Source organism: Podarcis pityusensis (assembly GCF_964106645.2).
Source record: "Podarcis pityusensis genome assembly, chromosome: 3".
Taxonomy (NCBI): Eukaryota; Metazoa; Chordata; class Lepidosauria; order Squamata; family Lacertidae; genus Podarcis; species Podarcis pityusensis.
In genome coordinates this window covers 120,023,698-120,046,788 of record NC_138026.1, presented here as the reverse complement: position 1 = coordinate 120,046,788, position 23,091 = coordinate 120,023,698, and the positions used below count along the sequence as shown (strand labels likewise).

Sequence of the window (23,091 nt, the reverse complement as noted above, 5' to 3'; positions counted from 1 at the left end):
TATGAAGTTGGATTTTAATTCATCAAGTTTTATTGTATCTATGTATGTGGTGGTATTATGGGGTTGGAAACATTTTACTTCTTTGGGTTTTTTTCTTTTCTTTTTTCTCATTGTTGTTTTACCTTTTTCTGTTATGTTGAAGTTGTGCTTTTATATGAAACTTAATAAATATTATTGTTTAAAAAAAAACAACCTCCAGCCGTGAGCACTGATTAAGTACCAAAAGCACATCACAAAGACACATGTTAACACACAACAACTTTGAGAGACGCGTTCTTGCTCCCATACTGCAGACAGAGGAACTGAGGCAGGTGGCAATCGCCCATGAAATCCTCAGCTGAGATTTGAGCCAAGCTTTTGAGGTTCACAGGTTGCCCTCTCGGAACCTGAGCACAACATTTCCCCCCCTCAAATGATTTGTAACATCGCAATCCTGTACACGTTTCCTCAGAGGTAAATCCCACAGAATTCCGTACAGCTTAAGTCCAGGTGAGATTGCCCTGCTTAGCGGCTATGTACATATTTGCAAAGATAACATATGCAACACAGCACACAGTGAGGTTAAAACGGCAAGAGAGGATGGCAAGTGTGGAGGGAAGATTCAAGGACAATCAGATAAACATGGAAACATTTCAGTGCAGCACAGTGGTACCTTGGTTCTCAAACTTAATCCGTTCCGGAAGTCTGTTCCAAAACCAAAGCGTTCCAAAACCAAGGCGCGCTTTCCCATAGAAAGTAATGCAAAATGGATTAATCCGTTCCAGACTTTTAAAAACAACCCCTAAAACAGCAATTTAACATGGATTTTACTATTTAACGAGACCACTGATCCATGAAATGAAAGCAATAAACAACGTACTGCAGTCACACAATCAGTCAGTCAGTAGCTGAACTGGGTTCCGCGCAGTCACAAAAACAGAACAAAAAGAGCTGCAAAAACAAAAAGGCAAAATAAATAGCAAAAGCAGACAGAACTCATTGTAACACTCAAAACGGAGCATACTCGGCTTCTGAAAAAAGTTCGTAAACTAGAACACTTACTTCTGGCTTTGCAACGTTTGGGTTCCAACTTGTTTGAGTACCAAGGCGTTTGAGAACCAAGTTACCACTGTATACTACATTATCAAAATATTTTTTAATTTATTTGCAGAATATGGGTAGATTTCCTTTCAAAACGGGAGCAAGAGCATCAAGCAAAACTGAGATCAATCCTAGTCAAGATCCAGAATCGCTGTTCGAACAGAGCGCTGCAGAAGACTCGACGAGCAAACCGCCAAAAAAGAAAGTTAGTCAACAATATGTGGACAGCTATCCAAGTCTCGGTTTCACACGGCAGTATGCCGCTGGACTCCTTCTGGATATACAACCAAAATGACTCTCTTCAAAAGCATTGGCTATTCTACAGTTCTCTGCAACATATTATTGTGAGCCGAGATCTTCAACTCTGACAAATATGACAGATCAGAAAAGTGAAAGGCTTATTTGTGCCAAATAGGAGGAGAGTCAAACCTATCCATTGAAGATGAAACCTCTCCATTCTGAAGGAAATCGGCCCTGAGCGCTCACTGGAAGGACAGATCCTGAAGCTGAGGCTCCAGGACTTTGGCCACCTCATGAGAAGAGAAGACTCCCTGGAAAAGACCCTGATGTTGGGAAAGATGGAGGGCACAAGGAGAAGGGGACAACAGAGGACGAGGTGGTGGGACAGTGTTCTCGAAGCTGCCAGCATGAGTTTGACCAAACTGCAGGAGGCAGTGGAGGACAGAGGTGCCTGGCGTGCTCTGGTCCAGGGGGTCACGAAGAGTTGGACGCGACTAAACGACTAAACAACAACAAGGAGGAGAGTTTGCTTGCTCAAATTAAACCTAATATAAATGAAATCAGCCGGCAAAAGCAAGCTCACCCCTCTGATTGAGTTTGTAGAGTAGACATACTTAAGGTACATATGTAAGAGGCCTGTTTCTAATTATATTTTGGGAATGATTTGTGTTCTTAGGTAGCTGTGTTGTTTTATACTTTCTGATAATATTATGAAGTAGTTGTGTTCTATATTATAAATCAAGCACTGTTGTTTCTTTTTGTTTTCCAGCCTATTCCTTATCGATAAAAAAATCGGCGTGGCAAATTTTCATTCTGAAAGAGTGGCCCAGAGAAAAAGGTTTGAGATCCACTGATGTGATCTACATTGACTGACAGCTGCTCTCTGAGTTTCGGGCACTGAGTATTTCTCAGTCCTTATTGGAGAGGTTGTGGGTCAGGCCTGGGACTTTCTCCCTGCAAGGAAAAAGCTTTGCCACTGTGCCAGGGCCATTTGCAGGACAGAGAAAGCTGCAATATAGCAATCAGGCCTCTGACCCATTTAGCTCAATACCGTTGACACTGACCGGCAGAAGCACTTCAGTGTTTCAGGCAAAGGAACCTTTCCGAGTCCATCCTAGAGATGGTCAGAACGTTAAATGTTGGAAATGTAAGGAAAAAGAGGGAACATTTTATCACATGTGGTGGGAATGTAAAAAGGTGAAATGCTTCTGGGAGATGATATAGAATCATAGAATCATAGAATCATAGAGCTGGAAGAGACAAGGGCCATCGAGTCCAACCCCCTGCCAACTCATATATAATGAGTTGAAAAAAATGTTGAAATATGCATTTATAAAGAAACCAGAAGCATTTCTTTTGGGTATTGTTGGAAACGATATAAATAGAAAGGAATGTAAGCTTTTTCTATATGCAGTAACAGCGGCAAGAATACTATTGGCCCAAAAATGGAAGCAAGAAGAATTACCAACGATGGAAGAATGGAGGATGAAATTAACGGACTATGCGGAACTTGATAAACTAACGGGAAGGATCCGAAACCGGCGGGACCAGAAGTTTACCGAGGACTGGAGTAAATGTACGGATTATTTGAAAAGTATTTGTGATGATCAGACGACGTTTGTAGGTTTGCAAGAAGTTCTGTGAGGAATAATATTAGAAATATTGCAAAAATGGAGAAGGAGATGCGATATGTTAAGAGATGTAAAGGCAATATTAAGTTAGGAAATGCGGAAGAGGTGATTAAGACGGAGGACTATCAGAGGTGCTGATGGAAGTCCAATAAGAATGTATTTGTGATAAATTGTGTGGTATGTTTTATAATTTTGTATGTTAAAAACCAATAAAAATATTTTTTTTAAAAATAGAGATGTTGAGAACGTGGGTCTTTCCGCATGCCAAGCAGATGTTCTGCTGCTCAGCTACGGCACTCGTTTCCTAAAGGCCGCTGCGCGAAAGGGTTAACAGTCAAAGTCTCCAGGAAGGAAAAGGGAAGGATTAGCAGCTCTCTCTGAAGGAAAGCCTGCAGCTTGTAAACTTAGATCTGACAGCCTCAGCATATTCCGGCAGAGAGACAGGGAGGAGGGTGGTTACACAGAGGGGGGTGTGGCGCTCTTGCCCAGAGGCAGAAAGGAGCCGGCAATCGGATATTAAGAAAGGGCACCCAGGGTGCAAGAGGAAAAGGAGAGAGGGGAGCTTGAAGGGCCGGTGGAACACACGCAACGAATATATAGGTAAAGGTAAAGGGACCCCTGACCATTAAGTCCAGTCGTGGCCGACTCTGGGGTTGTGGCGCTCATCTCGCTTTATTGGCTGAGGGAGCCAGCGTGCAGCTTCCGGGTCATGTGGCCAGCATGACTAAGCCGCTTCTGGCGAACCAGAGCAGCGCACGGAAATGCAGTTTACCTTCCCGCCAGAGCGGTACCTATTTATTTACTTGCACTGGTATGGTTTTGAACTGCTAGGTTGGCAGGAGCAGGGACCGAGCAACGGGAGCTCACCCCACTGCGGGGATTCGAACCGCCAACCTTCTGATCTTCAAGTCCTAGGCTCTGTGGTTTAACCCACAGCGCCACCCGCGTCCCTCAGCGAATATATAGCCTACTGGAAAGCTGCTGAAAGCATTTGATCCCATTGCCCAGATCGGCTTGGAACTATCATTCCTAAGGTCATTCCTGCCCTCCTGCCTACAAAACTGAAAAAAAAGACACAACACAAAAGGAAAATGGATTGAGAGGGAAGAGGAAAATAGGTGGGGGTGGCAGTGGTGATAGTATCCCTTCCTCCCACGGTCCTTTCCGGTGGGAAGTGAGGGCTAAGATATGACTTACTGACCACCTTTAAAATTACGCCCCTTTTAAAGGTGACAAAACTATAGGCAAGGTAGAGCAAATTGCCAAAGGTGAGTATAGATAAGGCTGAGTGCCTCAAACCTGGCTTTAGAACACTTTGGTTCTGGGGAAAGATATATTTGTGATGTTACGGTGGCAAGCCAGTCGGCACAGTGCACAAAAAGCCAAATTAATTATTTTTATTACTATTAGATTTCTACACCACCCCGCATTTGAAGACCCCAGGGCAGTTTACAATATAACGACAGAAGAACACATACCATAATAACAAACAAATACAGCAGCATCCTAAAGCAATTTACAACATAGTTGAAATAGTTTATATACATAAAAAAAATACATATATACATAAAACAACTGCATAGATAAAAACATTTTTAAAGAGAGTTGTCAATAAGAATCGGTCGACTGCCACAGAAAACAACCTCCTGACACATAGCAAACTATCCTTGACCTGCTAGCTTTCCATGTGCAGGGAGATGAAGGGCATTCTATCATTTTGCTATTGCCGCTTGCTGCACGTAACTCTATCCTCCAAAGAAAGCAGTTTCGTGTGAGCCTACCGTCATTCTGAAGCCCACGCAAGTTTCTAACGCAGAAGGATTTTTAGGCACCCCGTGTGGCATTTCTGTGGCAAGATGACGACAGGTCTTGTGACACCGTGCGGCCTTGCGACAACCGATTTTATCGTGGCAGAAGGTCTCGTGCAAAATGGGCTAGACGCCCAAGGTGCCACCGGAGCCATTTGCTGCGTGCTGCAACAGCTAACATGGCTTGTTCCTCTTGAAATTACGCCTGCGATAGTCATCTGTGGTTTAAGAGGGGGGAAACACACGGAACCAGCCGCCTGCCGAAAAGACGCTCCGAAGAGGCGATTCCTCCCCGGCTCCAGACTACCTATGTTTTGCGTCAGTGGCACAGACACCCACACAGGTGAGCATACAAAAGAGCAGCCAGGTATACTATCGGGCATATAAACAGCTGCCAGCCAAATAAAGGTGTGGCAATCTGCATAGTGTGCCAGACCTGGGAGCAATCTTAGAAGCTCAGATATATCAGCTAGGAGCCAAACGGCTCCTTAAACCAGGGTTTACAGGTGCCAAAACGGAATGCCTAGTTGCCATTTGGGGGCTAGGCGTCTCGAAAGTCGTATTTTTCAAGATGGCTTCTCTGTTCCTGAAGTTCATTGGTTGTGCAGATAAAAAACGTAACGGAATTCAACGGGAGGCATTGCTAGTGTGTGAAAACAGGCCAGACCCAAGGATTCCCCAGGAATGCAGCTCCAGGTAGAGGAGACGGCGGGCACCATCCTGGCCCCCCGGACATCTACACTTGGTCGCAAGTGGCTGATGTAAAGGTAAAGGACCTCTGACAGTTAAGTCCAGTCGCGAACGACTCTGGGGTTGCGGCGCTCATCTCGCTTTACTGGCCGAGGGAGCTGACGTTTTGTCCATAGACAGTTTTTCACGTTCTACCTGGACACTGAGGTCCACCACCGAGGGCCTTCTGGCAGTTCCCTCATTGCGAGAAGCCAAGTTACAGGGAACCAGGCAGAGGGCCTTCTCGGTGGTGGCACCAGCCCTGTGAAACGCCCTCCCAGCAGATGTCAAAGAGAAAAATACCCGACTTTTAGAAGACATCTGAAGGCAGCCCTGTTTAGGGAAGCTTTTAACGTTTGGTGTATTACTGTATTTTAATATTTTGTTGGAAGCCACCCAGAGTGGCTGGGGAAGCCCAGCCAGACGGGCGGGGTATAAATAATAAATTATTATTATTATTATTATTATTATTATTATTATTATTTCCAGGTCATGTGGCCAGCATGACTAAGCCGCTTCTGGCAAAACCAGAACAACACACAGAAACGTAGTTTACCTTCCCACCGGAGCAGTACCTATTTATCTACTTTGACGTGCTTTCGAACTGTCGGGTGCAAAACACGTCTGGCAGATTTCGAACGCTGCCTGGGAGATGTGGGTTCAAATCCCCCTTCAGACACAAAGCTTACTTACTGACTGTGGGCCTCTCAGGCTAGCCTACGTTACAAGGTTTGTTGCTGGGATTAAACGAGGCGGGGAGAGACATGTACAGTGGACACTCGGGTTGCGAACGTGGTCCGTGCGGGATGCAACCCGCAGCGTTCACAACCCGCAGTGGTGCGTCTGCGCACGTGCAGGTTGCAATTCGGTGCTTCTGAACATGCGCAAAGCGCGATTTAGCGCTTCTGTGCATGCGCAGCCGCCGAAACCCAGAAGTAACTCGTTCTAGTACTTCCGGGTTTCGGCGGGTCTGTAAACCAAAAAAACACAACCTGAAGCGGCTGTAACCCGAGGTATGATTGTACACCACTTTGAGCTCCTTGGAGGAAAAGGTATGCTATAAAGCCAATAAATTCAGTTCAGTTCCATCGCGGCATTAGATAGAGCCCAAGGCAAGGTGGCTGTGTCACTCAGAACGACCACAGATCTTCCCAGGGAAAAGACCTGAGATATAATCTAGAAGAGAGTAGGAGAATTCATGGGAGAAGGAGGCAAAACCCATCTCAAAAGGACCTGACACCAAAACACTCAGCTCCAATCCTTTCCGCAGCTGGGCCCAAAAAGATTCATAGACAGGAAGTTAAATTGTTTTTATATGCAACAACAGCGGCAAGAGCATTGCTGGCCCAGAAATGGAAGAAAGAAGAAATTCCGACTAAAGAAGAATGGCAGACGAAATTAACGGACTACGCAGAATTGGATAAAAAGGAAGGATTCGAAACCTGCGGGACCAGAGATTTACATAAGATTGGAAGAAATATACGAACTATTTGAAGAGCAACTGTAATCAACAAACTACGCTAGTAGGACTACAAGAAGTTTTGTAAGGAGGAATATATGAAAGATTGCAAAGAAGAGAAAGAAGAGAGACATTTGTTATGGCATTTGAATGTAATAGTGAAAGTTAGAAATGTAAATTAAATGAAAAGATTGGAAAATTTTCAGATGTGATTGATGGAAGTCAAAAAAATGTATAAGCTGTAAAAGTATGTTTAATAATTGTGGGAAATGATATGCTAAAAAAACTAATAATTTTCTTTTTAAAAAAAAAGATTCATAGAATCGTAGAGTTAGGAATGGGTCCCAAGGGTCATCTAGTCCAACCCCCTGCAATGCAGGAGTTGCAGCTGATAAATCCTTGGCAGATGGCCATCTGATCTCTGTTTAAAGCTCTCCAAGGAAGGAGAGCCCACCACTTTCGGAGGGGGTCTGTTCCACTGTCGAACGGCTCTCACCGTCAGAAATTTAGCCGGAATCTCCCTTCTTGGAACTTGAATCCATTGGTTCAGGTACTACCCTCGAGAGCAAGAGGGGAGAAGCTTGTGAAAAGCCCTTGAGATATTTGAAGAGGGCAGAGAAGAGTGGAAGGAGGAAGAGAGGAGTGGCCACAAGGCCGTTTTCTGCATTCGAGGCAGCCTGCTCTCATTCATAGCCTGAAAGGGCCACAGTCAAGGTTTGCTCTACAGGAGTCAGCAGCTGAAGGCCACGCTGACAAAACTACCCTCCTTTACCCCACCGGCCAGAAAATTAAGAGGTCTCCGTGGCCTACAGCCTCCCAAAAGCTTCACGGGTGGCCTTAAGACACTTCAGCACTTCTGAAATAAGAGGTGCAGGGACTCTAGCCAGCCTTGGGGCCGCGACCCACAACCCCACTGGCAAAGAGCAAGCCACAGAATTGCAGAATTGTAGAGCAGGGAGGCCCCCAAGGGTCATCTAGTCCAACCCCCTGCGATCCGGGAATCGCAACTAAAGGATCCCTGACAGGTGGCCACTTCATGAGAGCCTCAGGAAGACGGCAGAAGTAAGGCCCTGGTTGCCATCCCAAGCACACTTGCCTGAGAGTTCAACAGGCTTACTTCTGAGTAGACACACTCAGGCCTAAACCAGAAGGCAAAGTTGCACAGCAAAGGGCCATCCAGATGTTGCAGCGTTGTGTATGTGAGCAAAACCATAATGGGGGAGAAAGGACTGGAAATCTCAAAGCGCAGTGGCTGCCCTAAAGGGGCCTGTCACCCAGCGAGTAGGATCATAGAATTTCAGGGTTGGGACCACGAGGGTCATCTAGTCCAACCCCCTGCATAGGGCTCGAACCCACAACCCTGAGATTAATAGTCTCATGCTCTACCGAATGAGTATGACAAGTTTTATTTCTTCTTATTATTATTTATTGAATTTATATACCGCCCTATACGTGGAAATCTCAGGGCAGTTTTTATTATAATACTTACAGTGGTACCTCGAGTTACAGACACTTCAGGTTACATACGCTTCAGGTTACATACTCCACTAACCCAGAAATAGTGCTTCAGGTTAAGAACTTTGCTTCACGATGAGAACGGAAATCGTGCTACGGCGGCAGCAGGAGGCCCCATTAGCTAAAGTGGTGCTTCAGGTTAAGAACAGTTTCAGGTTAAGAACGGACCTCCGGAACGAATTAAGTACTTAACCTGAGGTACCACTGTATTTATATTGTGCCTTTTCCCCAGGCCAGGACTCAAGATGGCTAACGCAAATCAAAACAACAGCTCATATAAAATATAGAAAGGTAAAAAAGCATGAAAGACCAACACTAAAAGGCAATCATACTCTTAACAGCACTGTTAAAAGCCCTTTGCTTGAAACACAATTCTGTTCCCAAACTGGCCCGTCTTACCCATGGAGGCTAGTGGCGTGGGACACCTGGGAGCCACGTTCTGGAGGGCGCCAGGCGAGGGAACACCGAATGAGCGCGCTGAGTGAGTGAGGGTGCGTGCGCCGCTCCTGTCGAGCGGCGGCTTGGCTTTTTCCCTTTTAGCCTGCAGGCGCCAAATTCTGCGGGGCACCAGAAGGCTAAAAGGGAAAAGACCGAGCTGGTGCTTGGCAGAAGCGGCGCATGCGCCCTCGCTCGCTCGGCGCAGGCCCGCTCGCTCGGTGTGCTGCCTGCCCTGGCCACCGAGGCACAAAGCAGCCAGCTGAGCCAGGAGGTGCCACGTCCAGACTCCGCCTTTTCCCCGCCAGAGGAGCCGCCCTCCAGCTGCTGCCCGCCTCCTCCAGCCCTAAAAAAAGGTCAACTCTGGGAAAGGGGGGGCGCCAGAGGGATCTTTGCACCACGGCGCCGGGTGTGCTTAAGACGGCCCTGTTCCCATAGGACAACAAGGAGTGAGCCAGTCTAGAAGGGAGTTCCAAAGTCTGGGAGCACCCACCAAGAAGGCCCTGCCTGCCTCCCCACCAAGAATTCCTGTGAGGGAACCTGCGTGGCCATTCCAATGCTGCTGGACTAGAACTCCCATTATCTCTGACCACTGGTCAGGCTGGCTGCTAAGACTTATGGGAGTTGGGAGTCCAGCAATGTCTTGAAGGGGAGCCCCAGAGTCGCCATCCCTCAATGTGCAAGGAGGTGTCCTACCCCAGATCTAACTATTAGCCTACCTAGGCCATGGCTGGCCCATCACATTATTATTATTATTTCATTGTTATTTGTTAAACTTATATACCACCCTTCATCCAAAGATGAGCACAATTCAAAGTGTTGGTGCTGACTTTTAAAGCCCTAAACGGCCTCGGTCCAGTACAGTCATACCTCACGTTGCGTCTGCTTCAGGTTGCGGACTGCCGAAACCCGGAAGTACTGGAACGGGTTACTTCCGGGTTTCGGCGGTCGCGCATGCACAGAAGCACTGAATCGCAACACGCGTGTGCGCAGACACGGGTTACAAATGCGCATCCCACACGGATCACGTTCGCAACCCGAGCGTCCACTGTATACCTGAAGGAGCGTCTCCACCCCCATCATTCAGCCCAGACACTGAGGTCCAGTGCCGAGGTCCTTCTGGCGGTTCCCTCACTGTGAGAAACCAAGTTACAGGGAACCAGGCAGAGGGCCTTCTTGGTAGTGGCACCCGCCCTGTGGAACACCCTCCCATCAGATGTCAAGGAAATTAACAACTATCTGACTTTTAAAAGACATCTGAAGGCAGCCCTGTTTAAGGAAGCTTTTAATGTTTAACTGACTATTGTATTTTAATATTCTGTTGGAAGCCGCCCAGAGTAGCTGGGGAAACCCAGCCAGATGGGTGGGATATAATTATTATTATTATTATTATTATTATTATTATTATCATCTGATGGCGGTTCACAGAATTGAATACAAGGTAAAAACACAAGTAAATAATAAAAACAGAACAGCAAAACAGCAACACCCCCTTCCCCACAGGTACATTTAAAAGGCTGTAGGATATTAATTAGCCCAAGGCCTGGTGGAAGAGGAACGTCTTTGCCTGGCCCCTAAAAAATATACAGTATAACAAAAATGCCAGACAAACCTCCCTGGGAAGAGCATTCTACAAAGGGGGAGCCACCACAGAAAAGGCCCGTTCTTCCGTTGCCACCCTCCGGACCTCCCGGGGAGGAAGAATCCGGGACAGTTTATATGGGGAGAGGTGGTCCCTGCGGTCTTGCAGTCCTGAGCCGTAAAAGTCATTATAGTTCAAAACAAGCACTTTGAAGTAGGTCTGGAAAATAATCGGCAGCCACTTTGCAATGTATGCGGAAAGTCCCTCCCTCGTTCCCTAGCATCTCCACTTGAGGCAGTGTGGCCCAGTGGTTAGAGCGTCAGAGGAGGACCTGGTGAAAACCAGGGCTCAAATCCCCCGCTTGGTCATGGAAGCCACTGGGTGCCCTACCTCGCAGGGTTGGTGTGTGGGTTAAAGGAGCGGGAGAACCATGCATGCCACCTTCAGCTCAGAGGTAAACACCTTCAGAGGTAAACATGGGCTAGAAATCCAGCAAACAAGCGGATCTTGGAGAGAGGGGGTGACCCCTGCTTCGCCACGGATCAGGGCCGCAGCTCACCGGTAAAGCTTCTCCTCTGCAGGCAGAATGCCCCAAACGATCACCAACCTAAATGCCTAAAGCCCCGGTCCGTGCGGAAGCTCCCAAGCTCATTCGATCGAGGCGCCTTGCTAATGCCCGCGGGCGCCGTCGCAGCGCGCCCCGAGGAAGCGGCCTGCCGGACGCACGGCGCCACTCGCGAGGCAGGATCAGGTCCCCGCGGGGAGGGGTGCGAGGTCCGTGCACTACCGCGACATGGCCGCGAGGGGAGGGGGCGTGGCGCATGCCGACCCGTGTCCGCCACCATCCACCGTTCCGCGCGGTGCCACAGCCCGGCTGTCCCGGGGGTGGGCGTGCCAGCTGGCCCGTGGGGGTGCGGGGAAGGCTCGGCCGCAGAGGCGAGAAGGGGGTGTGCCGGGCCGAAAGCGCCCGCGGGTGCCGCCTCGCCGCCCGTGCAAAACAGCGCCACGGCCCGGAGGTGGAGGAGGCGTGGCGAACACGCGGGGAGCAAAACACAAGTGCGCACTCCGCGATCACCGGCGATGGCGGGCGTGTGTGCGCGCAAAAAGCCGCGGAGGCGGCGGCGGCGGAGAAGGGCTTCCTGCAGCGGGGAAAGCAAAAGGGCGGGCGAGAACCCGTCGAGGGGAAAGCGGAGGCGCCCGGGGCTGCAGTCGCGAATGAGAAGCAGCGATCGGGGGGGGGGGGCGCAAGTGGAGGTTGCACGGTTGGAGAGGGAGGGGGGATCCACGCACGATCGCCCTCCCTGGAAGAAGAGGGGGGTGTTGCATGCCACGGCAGGAGGGGAGGAATCGAGGGAGGCACGCGTGGAGAGAGAAAGAGTGCGCGCCTTCGGGCAGCGCGGAGTGGCCCGTGCAGCTTGGCTAGGGCGCACGGGCGCAAGGGCGCAGCGCGAGAGGATTGCGTCGCCGGCGCGCCCCCTCGCACACACCCCTCTCTCACCGCCGTGCAGCTGCAAGAGCAGCGTCGCCCACCCGCACAACCAGCCCTCCCCACCCCCATCAATCCCCACGCCCGCGCCGCCAGCCCCCGACGGGCGCCCCCTCCCCGGCTTACCAGCTCCGCGCGCGCTCCGCCTCGCCTGCCAGCTCGGCTCCCTCCTTCCCTCGCGCAGCTTGTTTTGAAATTCCCCTTCCAGCTCCGCCGCGGCTCGCCCGCTCCCTCCGCCCTCGCCGCCGCCGCCGCCTCCTCCTCCTCCTCCAGTCCCCTCCCCTCGGCTGTCCCCGGCACAGGCTGCCTCACGTACGCGGCTGCAGGCAGCCCCCGGAATGGAGTCCCCGCGCGCGGAAGGGAGTGGCGGGCGCGCAAAAGGAGAGAAACCCGCCGCTGGCGCGCGGAAGGGGCCGGTGGATGGGGCGGGCGGGCGGCAGAGGCACCTGGCTGGAGGGAGGTGGCGCGCAGCGGAGCTTCCAGGAGCGGCGGCAAGTTACCTGCGCGTCGCCAAGGGCGCACCTGCCTGAGCGCCAGCTGGAGGCTGAGGGCCGCGCTATCTAGACTATCGATCCGAGGCTTTTGGTCTGCAGAAAACGCACCCACACCCAACAGGGAGTGAGAAAGGCCTAAATAGCTTTTATTAGCACTAGATGTATATCCCATCTTATTTCAAAGGCTCTCAAGGTGGTGTAAACACACCTTCCACCCTCCCATTTATCCTCACAACAGTCCTGTGAGGTAGGTTAGACTTGGCCGGCTTCATGGCTCATCAGGGATATGAACCCTGGTCTCCCAGGTCCTAGACCAGGATTCTAACCAAGGTGTCCTGCTAGTTCTCTATAGGTTACAGCACAAACCTGGGCGGGAGGAGAGGGAGAAATTGGGACTCCAAACAGAGAGAAAAGGGCCAAAGTTGGCAAAGGCAGAAAACAGAGAGTGCAGACCCAGGGCTGGCCTTGTTGCGCAAAGTCTGAATTGCACAAAAGTTGCTTACAACGGGGGCATATGGGAAGCCACAGGATGTGAGCCAAACAGATCACGAATTTCTAGGCATTTGGTGTTTCCCCACCCCCCAAAAACATAGTATAGAATCACTATGGACAGTTTCTTTAAAGGAGGAAATAAATAAAAAGTGAGATGAAATCTGAGCATTCTTAGAATTTGGGCACGTATTGAGTTGGAGGAATTTTTCCTTGACAGGGTGAATGAGTTCTACCCATCTATCCTCCCTTAATACTCCTAGAGCAGGGGTCGGCAAAGTTTTTGTGGCTTGGGCCAGTTCACGGTCCTGCAGACGCCGCAGTGGGATGGAGTGCGCACGCATGCATGCGCAAACGCTATTTCCTGCGCAGAGGAGGCGTGCACAGCTTCCCATTGGCTGCAGGACCTTCCTGCAGCCAATGGGAAGCCGGCCAGCGCCGTGGAAGGTGGTCCCTCCTCTGCTCTGCACCAGTTTAGCGCGGTGCATGGGAGGCATCTGAGCAGGTGGCGGGGGTCCATGGGCTGGTTAAACGACCCCCATGGGCTGCTTGTGGCCCATGGGCCTTAGGTTGCCGACCCCTGTCCTCGAGTTCCCGTCTCTGCTGGCCGGCAAATGAGTGCCACAGAATTAAACACTCCCCCTGCCCTTCACAAAGATGGCGGGTGGGTTTGCACCAGTGCAGGAAAAGAACTGCGTTGGAACACTAGACCGGAGTCACCACCAGCTTTTCTTAAGCTACACCAGTGGATGAGGGTACAGGGACTGAATGCAACCCTCCAGGTCTCTCAATATGGCCCACAGGATACTCTACAGCCCACATCTCTTTTCTAGTCACACCCCCCCTGGCTTTGCGACTTCCCTTCGTGTTTTTTTCGCGTGGCTGGGACCTGGGCTTGAACTCCAACAATGCCTTTTGCTTCCTTAGATGATGGACAAAGAGGAGGTGTGGGGGTGTCTTTGGAAACTAACCTAACTAACGTTTCCGAGCACAATTCAAAGTGTTGGTGCTGACCTTTAAAGCCCTAAACGGCCTCGGTCCAGTATACCTAAAGGAGCGTCTCCACCCCCATCGTTCAGCCTGGACACTGAGGTCCAGCTTCAAGGGCCTTTAACGTGTGCATTCAGCTTTACACACTTGGCAGAATTAAATAGTAGTAGTTGTAGTAGTAGGACAGTGGAACCTTGGTTCTCGAACAGCTTAGTTGACGAACAAATCGGCTCCCGAATGCCAAAAACCGTTCCAGTTTTCAATTTTTTTTCAGAAGCCGAACACCCACTGTGGTTCTCAGCTATTGTTTCCGGGGCTCGTGCGCCAATCGGAAGCCGCAGCCTTGGTTTTCGAACGTTTCTGGAGTCAAACGGACTTCTGGAATGGATTAAGTTAGAGAACGAAGGTCCCACTGTAGTAGAAAGGGGCCGGGCCTCTGGGAATAAAGACTTTGGCAAGCCCACCCACCATTGAACCCAATGTGTATTGGCAATACAGTGGTACCTCTGGTTATGTACTTAATTTGTTCCGGAGGTCCGTTCTTAACCTGAAACTGTTCTTAACCTGAAGCACCACTTTAGCTAATGGGGCCTCCTGCTGCCACCGCGCCGCCACAGCACAATTTCTGTTCTCATCCTGAAGCAAAGTTCTTAACCCGAGGTAATATTTCTGGGTTAGAGGAGTCTGTAACCTGAAGCGTATGTAACCTGAAGCATATGTAACCCGAGGTACCACTGTACATGGTTTTGGCTTTAGGTGAGATCCCTGGATCTTACAGTAACTGAGAAGCAGCCGCCTCGGGCTGTCTTGCGGATTCACATCCTTCCTTTTGGCTATGTAAACCAGCATTTCCCACCCTGGCACCCTTGGGCTACGACTCCCAACGCCCAGTATCCTGCAGCCATGCTGCCGGGAGACGATAGGAGTTGCACAGTGACGTAGCTTAGGCGGGGCCACTGGAGCTCTTGCCCTGGGTGCAAAGTTATTAGGGGCACAAAACTTCAAAATGAAAGGAAAGGAAAGAATCATAAATAAATAAAAATAGTGCACTTGCCCCCTCACACAGACAGTCTCCCAATGTTTGTGTGGGCAGACTGAGGAGTGGATTTGGGCAACGGTGGTTTGCTAGGGCACCCTCTGCACAGCGCAATGCTTGACTCTCACGGGGTACCATGGCCCCCACTCGGGTAGGCCACCAAGCTATTACCCCTTCGTTCCAGCGTGTCGGCAGGCAGAACCAAGGATACCTGCTTGCCCCGGTCACTGGCAACCCACGCTACACCACTGGAGGGCATCAGTTTGGGGAAGAGTGCTTGTACAGCGGAACCTTGGTTCTTGAACGCCTTGGTACTTGAACATTTCAGCTCCCGAACGCCGAAAACCCAGAAGTAAGTGTTCTGGTTTTCGAATGTTTTTCGGAAGCCGAACACCCGATGCAGTTGCTGGCTATTGTTTCCGGGGCGCCTGCGCCAATCGTAAGCCGCGACCTTGGTTTTCGAACATTTCAGAAGTCGAACGGACTTCTGGAGCATTCTACGTTTGAGAACCAAGTGTACACAGTTACCTGGCAGTGCTTGAGTTCTGAGCGGACAGGCAAAACATTGCTCTGTCCATCTCTGCACATGGCATGGCTGGGAGCTGAATGTGTGAACTGCCAGCCCTGAAAAGCAGCTGCAGTCCTCACCTAATGAAGACACCTACGTGATCCAGCCCCCAGCAGAAGCCTTACACTACCCCTTTGTTTGCACTGGGAGTTTGCAGATATTTCTTTGGCGAGACACACCTACAGTGCAAACAGAGGGCTGAGTGCAGCTTCTGAGTGTTTGGAGGAATAAGGTGGCAGGGCGCCATATTGTTGAAACTCTTTTAATGAAAAGAAAAACAGTGCGGGGGGCGGGGGCGCGACAGGATCCAATTGTATGTTTCACAGCACCTTAGCACCAGAGAATTCACGCCTTTCTTTTCCGAAGAACATCCTCTTAGTATTCCTGTCTGCAGGGAATAAGGGAACAAGTGCGCCAATGTGCTCTGTATTTCAATTTGGGGTTTGCCACAAGGTACAACAATAGGACTACTTGAGGCAAGGTGGGAGTTGGCAGCCCTGGGCACGTTTTCTGATACATATAATTATAACAACCCACATTAAAGAATGCAAATGTTTCCTAATTGTCATTTGCACATTAATTGAAAGATCGTTGCAATCAGGGTTTTGCATACCATCCAGCTGCATCCAAAAAAGTTCACAAATGTGGATTTTTTTCACACACACACCCCACCACTTGACCTGGAGTGTACAGGAGGGCTCGCCATAACTGCTTTTAAGAACTTAAACTTTAAGCATTTCCTAGGAGAATTACATCCTATCTCCATGGCAAGCGACACCATTGGAGTATGTGAACCTTCAGGTTTGAGACTTGTTCTTTGTGAGGTGGTTAAGGAGTTTAATCTTGCAGCCTTTGGAAATGACTGCAACCTAAAGAACTAGGCCTGAGAACTACCACGGGAGAGTTCACACCGACTCAGGTGTGGCTTGGCTGAAAGAGCTTTCAACCCTGAAATATATTGCAAAGTGCTAGCTTGACATTCAGTTCATCTGCTTCATGCAGCCAAGAACTATCAGTGGATATAGAGTCCTATGAAGTCAGGGAGGGAAGGGCAAGCAGGAGGTCCCATATTTAGTTCTCAGGCTCTCCAGGTATGGATGGGAGAGACTCCTGTCTGAAACCCCAGGGAAACACAACCAATCGGTGTAGACAATACTGAGCCAGAAGGACCAATGGTCTGACTTGGTATTAAAAAAGCTTCCCATTTTGCTAGGCCTCTTGATTGCATCCTGGAGATGTAGTCTCTAGGTCACAAGACTCCCTAAAGCAGGGGTCAGCAAACTTTTTCAGCAGGGGGGCCAGTCCCATAGACCTTGTGTGGGGCCGGACTATAATTTTTGGGGGGGAAATGAACAAATTCCAATGCCCCTCAAATAACCCAGAGATGCATGTCAAATAAAAGCACACATTCTACTCATGTAAAAACACCAGGCAGGCCCCACAAATAACCCAGAGATGCATTTTAAATAAAAGGATACATTCTACTCATGTAAAAACACGCTGGTTCCTGGGCCGTCAGCGGGCCGGATTGAGAAGGCGATTGGGCCGGATCCGGCCCCTGGGTCTTAGTTTGTCTACCCATGCTCTAAAGGTCTATTGTCAAAGAAAGCTGCCCCAGAACAGGTCAGGCTATTTTTCCATCTGCCTGCTACCATCTAATCACACCGGCACAGCACTCCTGGGTCTTCTGTACAGAGTCCGGCTGCCTGTTTTGTTTTGTTTTGTTTTGTTTTGTTTTGTTTGTGTGTGCATGGGGTCGGAACTGGAGATGCCAGAGATTTAACTAAGAACCTTCTGCACTAACTTATGCACCCTCCCTGCATTTTCCGATACAGAATTGTAATTCTACAATAGATATAACTCCATAATCTTGCAATTCTATAAGGGAAGGCTCTGGAGGCTGAATATTCTAGGGCAGCCTTTGCCCTCCAGATGATTTAAGACTGCAATTCCCATCTTCCCTAGTCAGCAGGGCCGTAGAATGCTGGGTGTGATGGAAACCGTAGTCCAAAACATCAGGCGGACATAGTAAGTTACACAGAATCAGCTGTGCTGCTTTTGAGACAGGGCTATTTCAAGTATGTAAAGAAGGATTTTTTTTTATTTTTTTAAGGAGGGGGTCTCTTTCACAAGGGATGCGTGTGGCGCTGTGGGTCAAACCACAGAGTCTAGGACTTGCCGATCAGAAGGTGGGTGGTTTGAATCCCTGGTACGGGTTGAGCTCCCGTTTCTCGGTCCCTGCTCCTGCCAACCTAGCAGTTCGAAAGCAAGTCAAAGTGCAAGTAGATAAATAGGTACCGATCCGGCGGGAAGGTAAACGGTGTTTCCGTGCGCTGCTCCGGTTCGCAAGAAGCGGCTTAGTCATGCTGGCCACATGACCCGGAAGCTGTACGTTGGCTCCCTCGGCCAATAAAGCGAGATGAGCGCCGCAACCCCAGAGTCATTTGCGACTGGACCTAATGGTCAGGGGTCCCTTTACCTTTACCTCTTTCACAAAGCTATAAAGGAGTCCACTTCATCCCTCCAGCCATGTTCACCTGCTATCAGGACATTCACACTGTTTTGCAAAACAAAACCCATACACCTTCCCCCATCAGACTGGCAACCAGGCCAGGGACGCTATCAGCAAGTGGAAATTCACAACAGGCAGAGCAAATATCTCCAGGTGACTTGCTGGCATAGGAACATAAGGAGAGCCTGCTGGATGAGGCCAATTGATGGTTCTCCTCCTCCCATCTTCTTTTAAAGCCATCCGGGTTGGTGGCCAGCACTGTCTACAGTGGGAGGGAGTTCCACAGTCTAACTATGCACTGCGTGGAAGTAAGTCCTTCCTTGTATCTGTCCCGGAATCATCCAACACCCAGCTTCATTGGATGTGCACAAATGGCAGCATGGCAAGGCACACACCACAGTCTCTTTGCCACATGAGCTCGGAAGCAGGGCAAATATATCAAAAATAAGTAAGATTACAAAAGAAAGGAGAACGGGTAGAGGGGAATCTATAAGCCCAGGTCCAGCCTTCCTTCCCAGGAAACCTAGCCAAATGGGTAGGGTATTATTATTATTATTATTATTATTATTATTACGTAATCCCCAACCTGGTGCCCTCCTGATGTTTTGGACTACAACTCCCACCAACCCCAGTCAGCACATCAGGCTGATGGGAACTGTAGTCCAAAACATCTGGAGGGCACCAGCTTGGCAAGGACTGTACTCGTTTACCTACCTGCAACGTTCTTTCCTAGCACCAAAGGCAGGATCTGCAGCCATTAACTGTTAATATTCAGAGAGGTGCAAAAGCAGCCAGAAAAAAAGTAATTACAATGACTGCGAAGTTTGAGCATCTTTCCTTTGTGGAAGAGTTTAAGCAGCCTGGGCCAACGGGATTTGCGATCCAAAACATCTGGAGGGCACCAGGTTGGGAAAGGCTGACCTTAGGGCTATGATGCTTTTTTTATAATTTAGGAGAACAACAGGATGCATGGGAGAGGGTTGGGGGAAGAATGCATGGCGCAAGAAAATGACCAGAGAGTCCTATCATTCATATAGCTCAATTAGCAGAGCATGAGACCCTTAAAAGATTCCTGCATTGCAAGGGGTTGGACTAGATGACCCTTGGGGTCCCTTCCAGCTCTATAATTCTATGATTTAAACCTACCTCACAGGGTTGTTGTGAGGGTAAGAGGAGAACCATGTACACCACCCTGAGCTCCTTGGAAGAAAAAAGGTGGCATATATGTAATAAACAAATAAAATACGATTCTATGTTTGCCCCTCTCCCATCCATAGTTCCAGAATCCCGGGTTCCCGGGATACTCTTCCTGGCAGGAGAGGCAGAGCAGACAAAGGGGAGCACTTCCTCCCATCATCCCCTCATTAATGCACGGAACTCCTTGCCACAAGGTGTGGCGGCAGCCCTTTGCTTAGATGGCTCTCCAAAAGGACGGGGCAAATCCATGGAGGAATTTTAGCTACATCCATGCGGTCCTAAGCCTGAATTAAGCAAACAGCAGTCCCCCCCCTCGATAACAGCTGGCTGAAACCAACAACAGCACCGACGGCAAAATAAGGTTTTCTGCCTGGCTGCCCTGCTTGCAAGAAGGACCAGGTGGTGGGCCTCCGTTCCGACGTTCCCCCTGCAACATGAAGCCACTTTTTCCCGTGTCTTCCCATGCACACCCTTCCTCCGAGCTCACCTCTTCGCCTCCGAGCCGCTGCGGGGTCCTCTCCTAGCGGGGCCTCCTCGCGAGGGTCGCCGCGCCCATCACCGCAGCTTCTGGGTGCGCAACCGGGAGCGCACCAGGGCGCACGGGAGCCGGCGCACAGCCTCCGATCCCCCGAGCGCGCTCGGCTCCTCCACGTGCTCCGGGGCGCCGGGCTTTCCTTCTCGCCGCCGCCTCCTTTGCCGGCCGGGTTCAAGCTTTCTCGCGAAGGTCTGTTGTAAACAAGCTGCCCACATGGCCCGGCCCCTCGGTGCGCATTGGCTGCGCGGCGCCATTTAAATACACGCCCCCAGCCGGAGCGCTGCAAAAAATAAACAGCCGGGCCAGGAAAAGAGACCTTCAGCCCTCCGCCTCCCTCCCTCCCTCTCGCCACCTCCCGCTGTTGCTTTTCCTGATCTGTTTCCAGTGCTGCCTGCGAGCGCCCTGTTGCCAACGCCAAGGGCTCGCCCGAGGAGATGCGCGCGTTCCCACGAGCCCGGGAAATGCAACGAGAAGGCGCTGCCCGCTAAAAGGAGGCAGATCCAAAGGGCTGACCTCTGGGCGCGCCGCTTTCTTGCTGCAAAAACCGCTTTAAACGCCGTGGAAAGGGGTTTTCTGTATGTTTTCGTTTTCATTTGGAGAGACCTGTGGCATCCCCAAAAGAAAGGCGCATTCAGGGCGGGAGCTGCAAGGGAAGCGAGGGGCTGGGTTCAAATCTCTCTCGTGCCACGACCTTGCTGGACGCCTTCGGGCTCTGGGGCGTTGGAAAACAGGACACGTGGGGAAAAGGGCTTTGCAAACGCCACCGATCAGTTGAGCTGTGGCGCTTTGCAAAGCTGCTCCGCAAGAAGCTTTCTCTCTCTCCCCCTCAACCCACCCAGGTACCGCTGGTACAGTTTCAAATCCTCTTTGCTTGCGAAGCCGCTGTATCTTTTGTTTTCTCTGCCACAAATAAAACCTCTGTGGTGTGCCTGGCATCATAGTGTTATGAGTTTGGGAGGGAGGATGTAGGCTGTTTGCGACGTCCCTCTTAACCCAGTGGTTCTCAGAACTTTTTTTTCTTTGGGCCACACTTTCAGAATAAAAACGTGTTCTGGCTACACCGGTTTTTCTTTTATTGATAAGAAACATATTGGAAAGGGGGGAAAGGAACAGCTCCTAGCAGTGCTTGATTTATAACACAGAACACAACTAGTTTATAATATCCACATGGGGAACTTTCACCTCTGCTCAGCTAGTGGTTCTCAAACATGCAGGAGGAAAACTTTGCCCTGCATTTATCCAGAGGGAGGGAAGGAAGGAAGGAAGGGCAGTGTGGTACCTGGCAGTTCTCCACACATGATATTTCTCCTTACAGCTCTCTAGCCAGATTTGGCCTGCATAATAGCTCTTCTCTTTGCACCAAAACAGTGGTTCCCAAACTTTTTTGGGCCCTTGTTCCATGAACTCATCCCCAGTGCCCCTGCCCTATAAAAGCATTATTCAGAATAGCAGTTCGCAGGATCCACTAAGGAAGATAACGCAGTGAGAGTGCCAGAGTGCATGGAAATGCTGTTTGCCTTCCCACCGCAGCGGAACCTATTTATCTACTTGCACTGGTGTGCTTTCAAACTGCTAAGTTGGCAGAAGCTGGGACAGAGCAACGGGAGCTCACCCTGTCGCATGGATTCAAATCACCAACTTTCCAATCGGCTACCCCAAGAGGCTCAGTGGTTTAGACCACAGAGCCACCCGCGTCCCTAAAATATGTTTTAACTGTTTTCATAGATGAAACTGTTTTGAATATGTGATTATACTGCGAATCGCTCCACAACGCCTGCTGGGAAGTGATTCCTAAATGAAACAAAACTGCTACTATTAACATTACAAATCATCGGCATCATAAAAAATAATGGCCGTGCATTTGTCGCGATGTCCCCAAATAGGCCACTGCCTTTCTTTTTTTCTCTCGGTGAGTGATGAGGAACATGTGTCGGCATGGCTGGGAAACTCATGCCAAAAACATGAAGAGTTACAAATGAGCGTCAGATCCTCACATGCTTGGTCTGGCATGTCGTCAAAACAGCGTCGTGCTAAAAGGGAGAAACTCATACAAGAAACAAAAACCACAGTCTTCATCTATATCAGTGGCTCCCAAATTTTTGGTGGCTGTCAGTCCCTTGGTTCCACAAAACCATCCCCAATGCCCCCTGCCCTACAAAAGGCATTATTCAGAACAGTGGTTTACACAACTCACCAAGGAAGATGGTAACACAATAAAATTCAGCAAAGAATATTGCATGAAAATTATATTTATGCATTCTTACTAATGAAAACATAAGAGTGAAGGCAATTTATAGCACAAAATATTTATATATAATCATGTGCCAAACATGCACAACTCCTTCACCTGCAAAGGATGTACAGTAACAACTGTATAGCGAAACCAATAACTATTACCAATAACTGTGACAACTCACAATTGTAAATACAAACAAAGAAACCAAAGGGTGACTGGGCGACTTCCAACAGGGTCTAAACAACAACAACAACCAGCAAAATAGTCTAGCTTTTTCTGGAGTATACCAGTTCATGCTACACAGGTGAAGCTACTGCAGGCATAGGCAAACTCGGCCCTCCAGATGTTTTGAGACTACAACTCCCATCATCCCTGACCATTGGCCCTGTTAGCTAGGGATGATGGGAGTTGTAGTCCCAAAACATCTGGAGGGCCGAGTTTGCCTGAGCTACTGTATCTTTGCTTTCTCCACCACAGATATACAGAAAATTAACACGCCAGAAAGAAGATATGACTATTAAAAGGAGCTTTTTTTCACTGGCAGGTCAAGGGGTCAAGGATGCAGTCCACCACCCACAATTTACTAGAATGGAGTTTAGAGAATCTCCTGCATGCAACATAGTTAACCGTACAGCATGTTAGTAAATGAGAGGCTGACTTTCAGGCAGGGAGCTCTGACTTCAGATTCTGCCTCCTCCACCATGAAACTTATTTGGCAACCTTAGGACATTATCTCTCTGCCTATCTTATCTTGTTGTGGTGGGGAAATGGAAGAAGAATGCCGCCTGTAATCTCCCTAGTGAAAATGATAGCCATGTGAGAAACCTTGAGCGTCAGATTTTGGTCAGGGGGAAATGGCTAAGGAATTGCAAATCGTGATTTTGCCATGATCATTTGCCAACTGCTGATATCTGGCACAACAAGTGACTCTTTCACAGGATTTTAACTCACACCACAACACTAAGCCCCTTCATCCTGCACCTCCATTTGTGGGTTTAAAATTTCCCTATAACCACACTTCGGGTTGGGGAAGAAATCCAGTCCAGTCCATGTTTTAATGCAAAACAAA

General features: G+C 49.5%; 1 protein-coding gene across 1 annotated transcript in view; it reads right to left on the bottom strand.

The window, feature by feature from the left end:
• Positions 1 to 12,548, bottom strand: part of ZNF395 (zinc finger protein 395) — a 55,117-nt gene extending 42,569 nt beyond the window's left edge. Inside the window, exon 1 of the mRNA XM_080998270.1 lies at positions 12,092 to 12,548. The gene's annotated coding sequence lies outside the window, so the exon portion shown is untranslated. The remainder of the gene's footprint in view (positions 1 to 12,091) is intronic.
• Between the last annotated feature and the right edge of the window lie 10,543 nt (positions 12,549 to 23,091).